General features: G+C 37.4%; 1 pseudogene; it reads left to right on the top strand.

The window, feature by feature from the left end:
* Positions 1-2935: 2935 nt before the first annotated feature.
* LOC116867947 lies at positions 2936-3125 on the top strand (annotated as a pseudogene).
* The last annotated feature ends 14542 nt before the right edge of the window (positions 3126-17667 follow it).

The raw sequence follows: 17667 nt of genomic DNA, 5'->3' as shown, positions 1-17667 counted from the left end.
AAAGATGTAGCTATGAAAATGATAATTTTTAAGGATATCATGAAAAGAAAAAAAAACCAAAAATTTAAAGCACCAACATTTTTCTGAAAACAAAATGTCATTGAGAAGTATATATTGCTTCACAGGATGATTGTTGTTCAAAACAAGCACTCAATAAATGGTCTCGATTGTTTTAAAAATTCAAACAGCAAAACCATTCTGGACTACCTTGATGTTTCTTTTTCTCAAAATAACATTTTAAAGTTACGATTTGACTCTGTCTGTATCAGTCAAACAAAAAAATGTGTCTCTGATATTGTTATGATGTGAAGACTTCAGGAAGATGCTATAAAGCTGAGACAGATGCATATGGGATCATATTTTGTCAGAAATATAGAAAGAAAAGAAAGTTATTATCTTTTTAATGTTTTATTTATTTTTTTGAGAGAGAAACAGTGTGATCGAGTGGGAGAGCATGAGTAGGGGGAGGGGCAGAAGGAGAAGCAGATTTCCCATTGAGCAGGGAGCCCGACCTAGGGCTCCATCCCAGGACCCTGGAATCATGACCTAAACTGCAGGTAGACGCTTCACTGACAAGCCACCCAGGTGCCCCTAAAGTTATTTTGATCTGAATCAAAATGTGGTCTTCCCTTTATTTTTCCCCTTGTCAGAGTAAGGAAAATCGAGAGGTATATGATTTAAAATTTTAGATACTGAACATATACGTCAGAAAGGTGAACAGTCAGGGCTTGAAGCTGAATTCAATGGTCCCAAGAACTGGCTGTGTATCACAATAACCTGGGCACCTTATTAAAATTAGAGAATCCGGACACCAACCCCCTGGAGATTCTAATTCAGTAAGTCAGGGCATGGCCAAGGTATCTATGCATTTGACAAGTGCCCCCCAATGATCCTGAAACAAGGGGTTCATTGGGCAATATTTAAAAACCATTCCTCTCCATGGCTACCTGTCCTTGACAATTTCACTTCAAAAAAACAATAACTGTATTGTTATTGCCACTTTGTCAGAGAGCCCTTTCTTGACCATCCTGACTGAGAGGCCCTCCATTGCCCCTCTCTTCTGTATCAGTCAAGACAGGTTTGACTCTGCTGCAGTAACAAACAACTCCAAATTAATACTGGCTTTAAACCAACGTTTGTTTGTTTATTTATTTTTACTCACAAAAACTTTCTATCTAGATAAGGTCCTGGCAATTTTTCAGCAAAACCACCATCTATGTGGTGACTCAGCATCCCAGGCTGCTCCTACCTATCTCAGGATACCTCCTGATGTGCTTTCCTGATGGTCATATCAGAGGTAGTAAGAGCTGAGAGTCACATCCTAGCAGTCCAAAGCTTCAGCCTGGTAGTCACATAACTATTCTACCCACATCTTACCAGCGAGAATTCATCAAATGACGATGCATGACTTCAGCAGGGTAGAGAAGTATAACCAATGTATATTCAGAAGTACAGGAGAACCACGTACTGATTAGTAATGTTCGCCATATGCTTAATTTTTGCCTATCATGATCACATGTTCTAACGATATCCTATATCTCTTATCTATTTGCCTATTTGGTACTGTCTGTTCCCATTAGATTGAAAAAAATTTGAGATCAGAATCTTTATATTATTTACCATGGGTGATGTTAGTAAGCACTCAAACTATGTATGAACAAATGAAGACAGAGATCTCTCTAGTAGGATTTGGGGGGGTGTCATTTAAATTAGGTTAGTAGGGAAAAAAAAAAAACAGACATAGTAGCTATTTATTCCATTATCCTGGGAGAATTAGATGATTAAATATTTATTGAGTACCTCTACCTTCTAAACCTTACAAAACTGATTGTACCCATTGTGATTACATCTCAGGTTTACAATATCTGCTGGTAAAGAAGATAATAAAACACAAGACTCTTGGCATCTAATGATAATCTGGCAGTGATTATCTGTTTTCTGAAAGCTTTTTTTTTTTTTTCAAGACTATTCATAGTAGAACTCTTCTCAATTGCAATCTCTCCAGGAGAACTTAAAATATGATTCAATTTACACACAAGCTCTTAGGAATGTATCTATAGAGTCAACCATTGTTGCTGTGATGCCTGAGTTCTATAGAAATTCTTAACGGGAGTAAGGAAATCCAGTCGTAGAATTTTATCATCCATTTTGGTTCTTTGATGCATTTCATCTCATTTCCAAACTCCCTCTAGTGTCCAAAAAGAATAAAGTCCATTGATATCGGTAGTGAACGCTACAACTGTCAATTTGAAAGTAGCAAATGGAACATTTTGAATATGATTTTGAAAAGGATAGGAGGAATCTTTTCATTGTAAACTATGTGTTAAAAATATTTTAAGTGTTTTTTTTTCTTTTATCAGCTTTACTGATGTATAACTGACAAAATTGTAAGATGTTTTAAGTACATAACATGAGGATTTGATACTTGTGTACATGGTGAAAGCATTTCCCCTGTCAAGTTAACTCATTCATTGCTTCACATATTACCTTTTTGTAAAAAAAATTAGAACATTTAAGTTCTATTCTAATTTGTTTTCAACATAAAAATGTATCTGAAAGAAAATATATACAATGGCTCACTAGCTCCCTAATTGTATACAATTTATGAACATTATGAGAAATTCATAGATAATAGGAAGACACAAAATAAAGACAGGAAGCCTCCTTTCTCTCTGCCTGTCATCTTGTTCCTCTAAAGGAATTTCTATTAAAGTCTCCCATCAGCTTCAGAAAAAGTGGACAAACAAAATCTTAGGCATTTTCCAGGTGTATATATTTACATGAAATGTTGATTTTAAGAATCTATATGAAAAGAATCAAACTATATAAAGTGTTTTTGCATTTTGCTCTTTCCAATTGCTCTTAAGAATATTTCCAAAATCGCCTTTCTCTTTTTCCCCACCACCCTGCTGTGTGCCACTCACTATTACTGACCATGTCTTCTCACAAGACTTTCAGGATCAAGTGATTCCTGGCCAAGAAACAAAGCAGAATCATCCCATTCCCCAGTGGATTCGGATGAAAACTGGTAATAAAATCAGGTACAGCTCCAAGAGGAGGCACTGGAGGAGAACCAAGCTGGGTCTCTAAGGCGTCCCACATCATCTGATGACACATCTAATTGGCACCACATATTTAATTAAGCTCCTTGAAGATCATGTGTTCTATTCTTTCACCCTGTAAACACCTTTCTACGTGGCCAATAGATACCTTTTATCAGGGAGATGATTTTTCTGTTACTATAGCTCTGCAAAAGTGGGTTGGTTTGGTAATAAACGTGAGGCCTTTCAGCTGTTAAAAAAAAAAAAAGAATATTTCCAAAATTGCACCTAATTTTTTGATAGTTACATAATATTCCTAATTCTTAATTCTAATTTTTGGTAATTATATAGTATTCCTCCATTTAGTTAGACTTTTACTTATTTTTTTAACTTTTTTAAAAAATTTAATTCCAGTGTAGTTAACATACAGAGTTACGTCAATTTCAGGTATACAGTATAGAGATTCAACACTTCCATATATTATTCAGTGCTCATCAAATGTACTTTTAAACCCCTTCACCTATTTCAACCATACCCCCCACCCACCTCCCTTCTGGTACCCATCTGTTTGCTTTCTATTGTTAAGAGCCTGGTTTTTGGTTTGTCTCTCTTGCTTTTTTTATTTTTTTCCTCTGTTCACTTGTTTGTTTCTTAAATTCCATGTACGAGTGAAATCATATGGTATTTGTCTTTCTCTGACTGGCTTATTTCACTTAGCATTATACCCTGTAGATCTATCCATGTTGTTGCAAATGGCAAGATTTTATTATTTTTTTATGGATGAGTAATATTCCGTTGTATGTATATAAACCACATCTTCCTTATTCAATCATCTATCGACAGACCCTTTGGCTGTTTCCATAATTTGGCTATTGTAAAAAATGTTGCAATAAACCCAGGGATGCATGTTTCCATTTGAATTAGTGGTTTCGCATTCTTTGGGTAAATATCCAGTGGTGTGACTAGTGGATCACAGGGTAGTTCTATTTTTGACCTTTCAAGGAACTTCCATACTGTCTTCCACAATGGCTGCACCAGTTTGCATTCCCAACAACAGTGCATGAGGGTTTCTTTTTCTCCACATCCTTGCCCAAACTTGTTCCTTATGTTTTTGATTTTAGCCATTCTGACAGGTGTGAGGTGCTATCTCATTGTCGTTGTGATTTGGATTTCCCTGGTAATGAGTGATGGTGAACATCTTTCCATGTGTCTGTTGCCCATCTACATATGTCTTCTGGGGAAGTTGCACTCTATTTTCATAGTCGCATATCGACAGCCTTTTTACTACTAGAAATAATACTGCATTGGATATTGCAGTACATATATTTCTTAAAATCATGTTGGGGTATATGCAAGGATGAATAGAACTTTCTGGGTCAAAAGTTATAAGAATTTATAGTTTTTAAAATATTATCAAATTCCCCTTTAAAGTAACTCAACTAATTCATTCTTCCTGGTATCAATTTTTTATTACCAATTTTGGTATGTTAAAAATGAAACTAATGGTAATGGAGAAATAAAGAAATACCTAATTTGGAATCAAAAGTAAGGATTTTTTGTTTATAACAAATTTCACCCAAAGTTTTAGTAAGAGGAGTCTCACTTTAGATCATTTATTTAGAATTTAAATATGATATCCTGCATAATACTGGGTGATTTCTTGGTGTTATAAGGCTTATGATTTTCTTTATTACTTAAAGGTACAGACATTCTTGATATGGAAAGAAGATTTTTTCACTTTTTAGCAAATATTTGGTTTTACTTTAACTGAAGATACGTTTAAGTAGTGATAAGAAACACAATTTCTAAATATGATGTGTTTCTCATTTGCATTTTTCCTTACATATCAACATATTCTATTCAAACTAAAAATGCCTGTTCACTGGGAATTTTTAGCCACATAATGTCATATGTACCTCAGAAAATCTTGTTTTAGTAGAAAAACCAAATTTCCTTAGCTGTCACCAAATGAAATTTCATAGGGCATACCAATTTAGGTCCAATTACATTTGCTGCTTCCTTGGAAAAAATAAAACACATATTAGTGTTGTATTTATTTTATTTTTGCTAAAATAGAATGACAATGTAAACTGATATAAACTACATAATCACTACATTAACATTACTAAATTAACTATCAGGATTCACAAGTAAAATGAGGCTAAGTTTTATTTCAAACAGCTATATATAGTTTTTATTCAGAAATATCAACATTACCCACCTGATATAATTATCTACTACACATATTGGAAGTCCGTCTTTGAAAGCAGAAGAATGGTTAGTGTTAGAATTTTATACAGACAATACACACATGCTTATGTGTCAATCAAAATCATCAGGACTAATATCATAATAAGCACTAATCATATTTACCAGTTGCCTCAAAAGTTCACTTTTATCTCTGAAACCGAAATACTAGAAAATATGTTTTATAAGATATTCATACGTGGATCCGTATACACCCAAATTGGTTTTCTAATCGTATTTGTCTGCTCAGGCTGCCCTAATAAAGCACTGGGTGGCTGGGTGGCTTAAACAAAATATTTATTTTCTCACAGTTCTGAAGGCTGGAAGCCCAAGGTCAAAGTGTCCTTAAGTTTGGTTTCTCTTGCAGCATCTCTCCTTGGCTCGTAGATGGCTAGATGGCTGACTCTTGCTGTGTCCCCAAATGACACGTGTTCTCTGTGCGAGCACTTCCCTGGTGTCTCTCTCTGTCTGGATCTCCTCTTCTTACACAAATGCCAGTCAGATCACATTAGGACCCACCCATCTGACCTCATTTAACCTTAATTTCTCCTTTAAAAGTCCTGATCTCCAAATACAGTCACATTCTAAGGGACTATAGATCAAGGCTTCAACATGGTAATTCGGAGGGGAGGGAGGACACAATTTAGTCCATAGTACCAATCTCTCAAAAATAACCCATAGTGTCACCAATAGTCTGAAGAAAGGGATTTGCCTATACCTATGAGGCTTAGCTCATGTCAATGACCAAGAATGAGCTAGTTAGGGACATAGGATGGGGCAGGCTAGGAGAAGATAGGAACCATGCGTACTTGCTTCTTAGAGCGTGTGTGTTCACTACATGATTATATAGTATGCAGTTGACTACACTTTCGAAAGTGGCAGAAAGCCAGACTCTGGAGTCAGAATTAGAGGGTGAGTCTCAGTTTCACTATTTATTAACTGTGGTCTTAGGCAACATATCAAGGAAAACTCTTTCTGCCTCAGCTTCCTTGTCTTTTTTTTTTAAAGACTTTATTTATTTATATGACAGAAAGAGAGATCACAAGTAGGCAGAGAAGCAAGCAGAGAGGTGAGGGGAAGCAGGCTCCCCAGTGAGCAGAGAGGCAGACAGAGAGAGAGAGAGGAGAAAGCAGGCTCCCCATGGAGCAGAGAGCCCGATGTGGGGCTCGATCCCAGGACTCTGAGATCATGACCTGAGCCGAAGGCAGAGGCTTTAACCCACTGAGCCACGCAGTCGCCCCTTCCTTGTCTTTAAAACCAAGTGAAAATAGGGCCTCCTCATAAGGCTTGTGCAGGATTAAATGAGTTCCTCCATGTACAGTCCTTAAAACAATATCTCCTATTTGGTACAGGCTTTAAGTCTGCTAATTTTATCATCATCGTTGTTGTTGTCAAGAATCAGTTAACCTTATATTGGATACCTGGAAAATTTCAAGGGATCCAGGAGTGAATTAAGAGGTAAATGATGAGCAGGGAAGCTGAAGACCAACGCGGTGTCCTTAAGAGAGCATTTTCTTTGTCAGGTACACAGTGATATTTCGAAGTTAAAATAGTGAGGTCACTAAACCGGAGCAGTCTGACATGCAGGAGGACATTTTGACTGGGTCATTTTGACATGGCGTTTTGACAACAATGACATTCTGATGTGATCATTTGATCTTAATTGCATAAAGCAGCTGCTCCCAAATGTAAAAGCTCTGTGTTATTACCAAATAAAGTGTGTGGACCAGACATTTCTGAATCCTCCCTACCTCTGAGCAGCGTTACCCCTGACATCTCCCCTTTCTTCCCAGGGTGTGTGTTTCAGTGTTGTGGGTATCCTTATCCTTATTCTTATTCTATCCAATAAGTACTTTTGCCGTTGCAGTAAAAATAGAAAGACATGTTCAAGATCCTTGGCATGCTTTTCACAATGTTTTCTCACACTATACTTTGGAATGGGTGCATTACTAGATGTATACCTGGTTCCCCCTGGTTACCTTATTTTTTTTTTATTTAATAACTCTTCATTATTATACAATGTCTGATGCACATGTTGCACGATATGAAGTGCTACATGATTACCTTACTTTGAAACAAGACATTCCAAGGAAGTTGCAGTGGGATGGGCTGTAGTTCAGTTCAAATACAGTAAAGCTCTGAACCAAAGATTAATTCTGGATCTAGCCATAAATCAAACCCAAAGACTACCATGATACCTTTTACAGCAAATTGTCAATTATAGTTTGGCACAAGCAAAATCATTAAATCAGCATTCTCTCTTCAAAGAAAATACAGTAAGATACAACTTCAGAAAATGGTACTCATTAGAAATTGGACAAAAGATTGATGGGCAGAATTTATTTAATGATTGATCTGTGGGAAGGCGGTCATATCATTTCTGTGAATTTTTATAGGAAACGATATAGACCACAGTGTGAATAGTATACACACAGGACGGCATTTTTGGAGGTATGCACTATAGTAGTCCTAGTTCAAAATTCCTACACAATAGCTTTAACACCAGATACCTGAGTGTGTCTGCAGACCGTCTTCTTCCACACGTCATGTTCTCATGCCCTTGGTAACAGTTTTGAGATGGACAAAGCTGAGCAGTGGTCTAATTGGGAAAGTGCAAATCTCTGGTTTAAGATGTTGGTAACCCATGTGCTGAGATTTTTCTTTTAAATACTCAACTAAATGGGAACTTTTTAAAAAATATTTTTATTTATTTATTTGACAGAGAGAAAGAGAATACAAGCAGGGGGAGCAGCAGGTGGAGGGAGAAGGAGAAACAGGCTCCCTGCTAAGTAGGGAGCCCAACGTGAGACTTGATCCCAGGACTCTGAGATCATGACCTGAGCCAAAGGCAGATGCTTAACTGACTGAGCCACCCAGGGGCCCCTAAATGGGAATTTTTTTTAATTAAAAGGAATGTTAGGTCAATGTCACTTACTTTTTTAATAAAATCTGTTGATTCCAGAGCCAATTTTATGGCAAAGCTCAGCTGTAATATTTTTAAAAACTGAAACACAGGTGTGCCTGGGTGGCTCAGTGGGTTAAAGCCTCTGCCTTCGGCTCAGGTCATGATCTCAGGGTCCTGGGATTGAGCCCTGCATAGGGCTCTCTGCTCAGTGGGGAACCTGCTTCCTCCTCTCTCTCTGCCTGCCTCTCTGCCTATGTGTGATCTCTGTCTGTCAAATAAATAAATAAAATCTTAAAAAAAAAAAAAACTGAAACACACCTCAGAACATTTGCTTCTGCTTCCAGAGAGCAAAAAAAAAAATCTCCTCCTTCCTCCCAAAAAGGACAAGGGGAACAAAGAAAAAAAAAAAAAACAAAAAAAAACAGAGAATGGATTGTCCCCTTGTGTTGAAGTGGGGCAGCCTTGCTCAAGACCTACAGCAGGGACAAGAAAGTCAAGCAGGTCACCATTTGTCTTGCCTAAAGAAAGAGTTTCATCCTCTAACTACAAAATCAAGTCACATTCTTTTTTAAAAAAGATTTTGTTTATTTAAAGAGAGAGAGAGAATGAGAGAGAGAGAGCATGAGGAGGGGGAGGGGCAGAGGGAGAAGCAGACCCCCTGTTGAGCAGGGAACATGATGCAGAACTTGAACCTGGGACTCCAGGATCATGACCTGAGCTGAAGGCAGTTGCTCAACCAACTGAGCCATCCAGGCGCCCCTCAAGTCACTTTCTTTCTTTCTTTTTTTTAAAGATTTTATTTATTTGAGAGAGAGAGAGTGTGAAAAATCATGAAAGAGGAGAAGATCAGAGGGAGAAGCAGACTCCCCATGGAGCTGGGAGCCTGATGCGGGACTTGATCCCCAGACTCCGGGATCATGACCTGAGTCGGAGGCTCAGGCTTAACCAACTGAGCCACCCAGGTACCCTCAAGTCACATTCTTGTTTGATTCTTAAACTAAGCCCTTCCTAACCTAACTTAACTGGACAGAAAACTGTCCCTCTCAAATGTGTAACCCAGCCACATCTGGCAGCTGGCCAAAGGTCTGTCCCAGGACCCGGGAGCTGTTGATTCATCTTTCTCTGCTCCTACCTGCTGTCTTGCCACGCACTCCACAGCCACCCCTGTGCCATAGGACCTTGGTGCAAGCCTTGCCTGACGGGGACCATCACCTCTGAGGGTAACTGTACTGATTGCTGCCGCTTCTGAATCATGAGGCTGGCCCTTCTCCTTTTTCACATCATAGCTAAAGCCAAGTGTAACTTCTAACTAGACTTTCTGAAGGCTGGGAAAGAAAGGGAGGGTGGAGAGAGAAAGAAAGAGAGAAGGAAAGGGATAGACAGAGAGAGATGCATGCCACCAATCCCCATTACCCCTCCCACCAAAGCACACAAATAGCATGAAAAAGCATATCCATATAGGCAATAAAAATATCCCTAACAACAAAGAATCTAGTATGATATGGGCCCCATTATCTAAACATGATAAAATATGTTTAGAAACCAGAAATAAAAAGAAATTGAAAAAATTTTCAATGCATTTGTCTTTTTAAAAATCCTACTAAATAATCCATGAGTTAAATAAGAAATGACTACATAGATTATGAAATGCATAACACTAAGCGAATAATATAAAAATCAGCATATATCAAAAGATAGGAAAGGTAGTCAAAGTAGATCTTATAATTAGCATAAGAAATCCTGGGCAATCAGAAAAGATCAGATGGCAAACAAAACAAAGCTTCTGCCCCATGAAAGAAAGGCGCTATGTTGTTAAAGAGTTTTATGGGTTAGTTTTAACAAACCTTCTGGAACTGGTAATTCCTATTTTATACAAATAGTTTCTGAGATCTGCAAAGGTCATACTTAATCTCATTCTGTCATTATTTCTTCTTTGAGCCTTTCAATGAACTCTTGTTTTAGAGAAGACATAATTTATCTCATTTCATGGAGAACTATTTATTGAAAATTTTTAATCATTTCAAACAATGCTAATGTGCATCTTTGTCTTTGATTATTTTTTTAATTTAAATCCAATTAGCCAACATATAGTGTATCATTAGTTTCAGAGGTACAGTTCAGTGATTCATCAGTTGCATATAACACCCAGTCCTCATGACTTCATGTGCCCTCCTTAATGCACATCACCCAGTTACCCCATCCCCCACCAACCTCCCCTCCAGCAGCCCTCTGTTTGTTTCCTGGAATTAAGAGTCTTTCATGGTTTGTCTCTGCTTATTGTTTTTCTCCTTTTCTCTTGAAATGTTTTTCCTTAAGTCCTAAACTTTTTTGGTTTCATTTTGTTTTGTTCTACATTGTTGCTTCTCACATTTAAATGAGGTGTTCTTCCCAAAATAGCTATTTCCAGGAGAGTAGATTTGAAAGGAACCAGAGGGTACCAGCAGCTTAAACTTTGGTCCATTGGTCTTTTCTCTCCAGACTTTTCCCTATGAACATTCTACCCCAGGGGTTTGATTCTGCTCAGGGCCGGTAGTCTTCTCAGCTTAGATTCAAGTCACATGTGTGACCAGCCTTGACCAGAAGCATGGCACCTTCCATTTCTTCACTCTCTTGCCACATTGTCAGCCTTCTTATTGCAATGATGCCATGTCTTCACCTCTCTTCTCGCAGCCCCACCTCTCCTACCCTCTGAGAGTCAAGTAGAGTCTGGGGAAATTTTACAGCCTACCTATTCCCCTGATGAGGTCAGAGCCTCAGCCCAAATCTGCAGTGGCAGGTGATGTGTCTTCTCACTCAACTGAGTTCACTCAACTGTGAACTGTCCAGCTTCATTTGTTTGGGGGTAGGGGTGGTTCATATTTTTAATAAAGGAGATATTTCTTTCTTTGTCTTCTGCTCCCCTGGTTGCTTGTGGTTGGCTGCAGTGAGAAAAGACAAGAAGACATCTTTGTACCACCACCTAAAACGGGGAGATCCCATCATTGCTTTAGTAACCTGGGACTGGAAAACATACAGAATTTCTAGCCCACAAGATACATAGCCAAGTAATATGTCCTAAGGAACTGGTGACAGAAATTTCACTTTTTGTTTAATTTAAGAAACTAGTTTAAGAAATAAGTAGAATAGTGGGGCACCTGGGTGGCTTAGTCAGGTAAGTCCTGGTCCTGGACCTGCTTCTCCCTCTCCCTCTGCCTGCCACTCCACCTACTTGTGCTTTCTCTCTCTCTCTCTCTCTCTCTCTCTCTCTCTCTTTTTCTGTCAAATAAATAAATAAAATCCTTTTTTTAAAGAAATAAGTAGAACAGAATATAAATTAGTCCTGGGTGTATATTACTACCATTTTTTTTTAATTACCAATATTTTTAAGAAGCAATCTTAAAGCCAAATCAAAATGTTCTCATAGCTGGGTCAAACAGCCTCATCACAATGTCCTTGACATTAAAGGAGCCACATCAAAACATAGAAACATTGAAATGTCATGTGCCTGCTGATAAAACGCTGAGCAGATACCATGGAGGGACTGAACTTTACTCTTTAGTGAGCGTTAGTGTTTGATGCCAAGGAAATAGTCTCGTAAACTCAAGGCAGGTGTCAAAAAGGTTACGCATATAAATGTGTCCAAACTCCTATTGGATTTGCACAAAGGCTTGAAAAGAACACCAATCAGGACCCTGCTTGAGTTTCACCAGGCCACTAGTGAGGACTGATAGGTTTTTCAGAAATAGTACAGAAGATATTTAGAACCACAGCTCACTTTCCTACTGCATATCTGCTTATGTGCATGTTGGAGGTCATTTTGCAGAGTTAATGAGAGGCAAGATTGATTAAGGTTGACTTGTGAGTGATAATTAACTACAAACTTGGAAATCAGGATTGCCATTAAGACAGGGGGCTAGTTTTTCATATGAGTGATGTGGGTAGTGACTTTCAATGAGGAAAGTACCCCTGAATCAAAATCTCTCCCTTACTAGATTCTCTCCTTTACCTAGGATCCCAATGCTGGTCATTCCTTAAATTACAGGTATCTAAAGAGTTTTTTAGTTGAATAAAGGCAGGATACATGGTAAAAAAGAGGAAAGCATGGCCCCTGGAATCAAACAGTTCTGAGTTCAAATCCTAACTCTGTGCTTACTAATTGTATAGTCTACAGCAAGATACTTAACATCTTTGACCTTTAATTTTTCCCTTTGCAGTAATAACAGGATTATTGCAAATTCCCTTTGCAATCATCTTCAAACTTAACCTCTTTGACCTTTAATTTTTCCCTTTGCAATAATGGGTGCCAATGATGGCAATAATAACAGCTAACTTGTAGGGTTGTCAAAGGAATAAGTAAATGATATAATGAAAGCAGATAGGAAAATGCAGGTGTCCAGAAAATGCGAGCTTTAGAACTCAAAGCATCTGGGACAGCATATTAAGCTATATAACAAAATGTTACCACCCTAGTTTACCAGCGCATCGGAGAAGGGTATCAGAGAAGTTGGTATAAAACATAAGATTTGGAAAACGAAGAGGGAAAAACTAGTATGGGACACTTTCAACTGTAGGAATTTCTGATTGTCCGTTTAGACTCAGGGTTGTTAGAAGACTTGACAGCCAAGGCAAAATGTGGAAAGCAGCAGAGTACTAAGCATTGACCCAGGAATGAATCAGAATGCTTTGGGGAATGTATGTGAAACAAAACACTGAGTCTAAAGGGAAGGGAATAAGGCAGACGGATTAAATAGGACAAGTTATGAGGATTTAATACTTTTACTATTGGCAACATAGAACTCAATGGAAGAGGTTTGGATGACTCTGCAACGGACAAGTTCGTTCTTTCTTTCTTTCTTTCTTTCTTTCTTTCTTTTTTAAAGATTTTATTTATTTGACAGAGATGACAAGTAGGCAGAGAGGCAGGCAGAGGGAGAGGGAGAAACAGGCTCCTCACTGAGCGGAGAGCCCAATGCGGGGCTCGATCCCAGAACCCTGGGATCATGACCTGAGCTGAAGGCAGAGGCTTTAACCCACTGAGCCACCCAGGCACCCCAGCAAGGGACAGGTTCTTGACTGTAAGTTCTACTTCTAGGGTTTGGCAACCTGGTCTAGAAAACATGGCACTTCCAGATCTTCTCTCTCTTCCAAGTTCCACACAGGAGAACACTTAGGATACATAGGGAAACCTATCTAAAATAGAGCCAACTCATATGAACTGGCTCGCAGATCCATAGGCTGTATTCAGGAGATGAGTACTTACTTCATTTCAGATAAACTACCACTCCAAAGGCACTGAAGAGAGGGCACTAACAACCTAGAAGCCACATTCTACCTTCCCTGTGAATATCCAGATCTTCACGTATCCTGACATTACTTGAACACAAATGCATATTTAAAACACATGCCAACATATACATAATATAGATTTACATAATAATCTTGTCAATGAAATGCATGTTTTAGAACTGTAGCCCCCTATATTCATAATTATTTTACAATGCATGCTTTTCCCCTGTGATTCAGGATTCTTGCCACACCCTAGGCTTGAAAAATAACTTTAGTGAAATCTCTTTTCTTCTGTGGTTATCTATTTCTTCATCTTTAATTGAGGTATTTAACACTGTAACTTCCTATCTTCAAACTTGCCTGGCCTGCGAAGCTGAGCTTTATAGTTATGCATGTTCATCCTGGTTAGCCATGAAAATAAAGAAGCACAATCACATAGTATATAGTTAAGAACATAAGCCTTCACGTTGCTATAGTAATACCAAGGGCACTTCTGTACCAGGGCCCGCAAATGCAATTATGTTAGCAAAACACTTCAACATGGTTACACTTTACTTTGAATATATCAAGTTGAAGTCTGAAGGTCCTTTGAGTGAAAGTAGTTAAAAAAGGTCTCATTTTATTAGAAGAGCACAACCTCCTCCAACTATTCCTCAGAAAAAAATGGGAAGTGATTCAAAATATCAAACCTTTATCACATGTGGCAAAGATAAAATAGACTGTATACTTCTTTTTACCTTGCCTAGAAGAATAAAAAAATGGGGGGGGGGGTGAACCAAAAGAGTGAAATTATAAAGTTTGAAATAAGGCTTTAGGGAAATCATCTTTCATCAAAATTAATTTCCTCTGAAACAACTTTCTTTTGCCAGATATATATTCTTTCCTTCAGAAAGCTTACATATATATTGAGAGGAATTTGAGGTTCTAGGCCTATTTAACATACCTAGGACAATGACCATCACATTTAAATATTTAGCAAAATAGGATTCCCTTTGTATAGACCATTTGACCTTCTTATTTATACTTTACATTTTTTTCTGAATAAAATTCCTGAATTCCAATAGAAAAGAAAGTTAAGGAATTCAATGTTCTGGATATATATTTAGTTGGTTGCTTACTGATTAACATTTGTCCATGAAGATCTTTCTAAAAGATCTATGTTAACATCTTAGTAAAACAATAGTGTGAATTTCTTTGAGTTTTAAAACAGAATTGAATTTTGGTAACTGAGTATTTCCCATGGCACAGACCTTCACTGTAATCCTTATAGCAGTACCTGTTAAGGAAGAAATATGAGATCTAGAGATAAATGTGCAGTAATGTAAGAAAATAACCTAAAAGTGATAGGATTTTTAAAAATAATAACCTGCAGTTTTCTTCATTGTTCTAAGATTTTTGATGAATTAAAAATAAATTTTATAAATTGAAGGCTCTGATTAATTGGTTTTTAGTTAATTGATGTTTTACTATATCTTAATGGCAAAATATCTGTTTCATTAGTAGGCATGGCAACAGGAGTAGAGAATGCTAATTAAATCTAAAATAAATTTGGCTTTCAGTAATCAGAAATATTTATTAACTATTGACTGTGGTTTCTAGAAAAGAAAACAACCCTGGTATCAAAAGAATAGTGTGTATTCAGCTATGTATTATGTTATTGACTGACTTTTTTTTACTATAGTAGAACTTACATGTAAGTAGAAAATGAGGACTAGATCTAATCAAATAGATGAAATACTATTTATAAATATCTCTTAATACTTGCCGTCAGTGGCAACACAGATCTCTAATTCACGCACACCCATATGGGTGTTTCAATTAGCTAATTTTTTCGAGAGAGTCACTTTTTAAAAAGATTAGAAACATTCACGCTTTTTTTTTTCTGTCAGAGGCTTTGTGTGAACTGGAAACATTTTTCTCTATGAATAAACGAATATGTTGCTAAGGAATACAGAAACACCATAGTGTTACAGTAAACAAGCTTTTAACCCTCTTCATGTAAGATATTGAGGAAAAGAGAAGCTTACAAAATATAAATGGAAGTTTTATTAGAATCGGGAGTATCTTATTAAAACCATTTTCAGTCTCTGGTTAGCAGAGGGAAGGAGGGCTTCATCAATCAAGCTCTGTTTAATCTACCAGACTCAGCTATGGTGGGGGCAAAAGTAAATGTGGATACAGCAGCATCTCACCATATGTCACTTATTCAATAACGTCAATTACCTAAACATACACATGAACTAGAAAATGCATCTTGAAAATTCTGAGGACTAGAAATTAAAACACATCACAAAATCCTCTCAATAAAATTCCCTCATTTTACTGCTTACAGTAAAGCTTATTTATTTACTTTAAATTTGATGAAATTCTAACAGTCTTCAAATTATGCACCATAGGAATTTCAGTGGTTAAATGTAATTACTTAATCTAGAGTGGGGTTAAGAAAAAAAAAAGGTGATGATGATAATGATGGCAATGATGCTTTTCCTTTTCTAATCTGTTCAAAGTTGGTAAACTGAGTTTAGAAATCTGTCAATTTGTCCAATGCCATTCAATCAAACACATGTTAAGCATCTATCTACTCCATGCCAGATACCCTTTCTGAATTCTTGGGTTTAATCAAAGTAGACAAAAATCCTTGTTTTTGTAAAGCTTACAACGGAGAGAAAACAGAAGATAAATAACAATATAATAAATCAATAAAATAATTTGTTATGTTAGAAAATAATAAATTATATAGAAAAAGGAAAGTAAAGTAAGATGGAGGGGAAGTTGTGTGTGTCAAGGCAGGTTGTGATTTTAAGTGGAATATTCAGGGTGGTCCACAGGTCTACCGTTTGGGTAGACCTGAAATTCATGAAGAAGTTGGTCACATGAAGTTATGGTAGAAAGAGTTAAGGGTGAGGGAACAGCCAGGCAAAGCCCAAAAGACTAGAAAAGCAAGGGCACCTTGACTGGCATAGATTCTGGGCAAGGTGGAGGAATGTCAAGGCAGGTGAAGCTTTGTGGCCATCATAAGGACTCTGGTTTTACTCAGTGAAATTGGAGCTTTGGAGAGTTTGGAGCCAAGAAGGGGATGATTCGACTTATAATTTTAGATTATTCAAGGATGTTTGTTGAGAATAGATTATAGGATAGAAAGGGCAAAATCAGAGAGACCGGTTAGGAAGCTATTGCAATAATCCAGTTGAGAGATGATAGTGGCATGGGCCATGAAGGTGTTGAGTCAGTGCATGGCTCTGTTTTGAAGTTGGACTGAACAGGAATTTCTGGCAGATTGTACATGGAATGTGAAGGAACAGGAGAGTTAAGAATGACAAAACTACTTTGGACAGTCAACTGGAAGGGCAGCATTGCCTTCCACCGAGATGGGTTTGTGAGAAAAGGTAAGTCCAGTTTTGAGCATGTTGAAATGTCTCCAGGACATACAAGTGGGAATAAAAGCCAGAAATTGTATATGTGAATCTAGAATTGGGCATTGAGGTCTTGGCTAGAGATAGAAATTTGGGGGGGCATATTGATGTTATAATAATGCTTTGTCAAAATAACAACACAGGAAGTAGAAGAAAATATTTACAGATCATGTTATGACAAAGTACTTATATTTATGGCATATTGAAAAACTTTCCTAAATATGGGATTCCTGGGTGGCTCAGTTGGTTAAGCATCTGCCTTCAGCTCAGGTCATGATCCTGGGATCCTGGGGTCAAGTCCCACATCAGGTTCCTTGCTCAGCGGGGAGCCTGGTTCTCCCTCTGCCCCTCCCCCTGCTCATGCTCTCTCTCTCTCTGACAAATAAATAAATAAAATCTTTTAAAAAAACTTTTCTAAACACAAAAACAAGAAAACAAAAAATTCAATTAAATAATGGGCAAAAGACACATTTCACAAAGAAGATACACAGATGGCAAAATAAGTACATGAAAATGTATTCAACATCATTAGCTATTAGGGAAATGTAGATGAAAACTTCAGTAAGATTCCAATACTCCTTCTAGAATGGCCAAAATAAAAAATTCTGAATAAAAATGTAATAAAAAGTATCAACTACTGGCAAGAAATTGCATCCCTCATACATGGCTGTGGAAGTATAAACTGGTACAGCCATGTTCCAAAAGTAGTTTAGCAATTTCTTAAAAAAAAAACTGAACCTACACTTAGTATGTTCAGTGGCAATCACTGAACATACAGTGGCAATCACATTCCTGA

This window comes from Lontra canadensis, unplaced genomic scaffold (genome assembly GCF_010015895.1).
Source record: "Lontra canadensis isolate GAN:19392208 unplaced genomic scaffold, GSC_riverotter_1.0 scaffold13, whole genome shotgun sequence".
In the NCBI taxonomy this organism is placed as follows: Eukaryota; Metazoa; Chordata; class Mammalia; order Carnivora; family Mustelidae; genus Lontra; species Lontra canadensis.
This window is presented reverse-complemented; position numbering and strand designations above follow the sequence as displayed.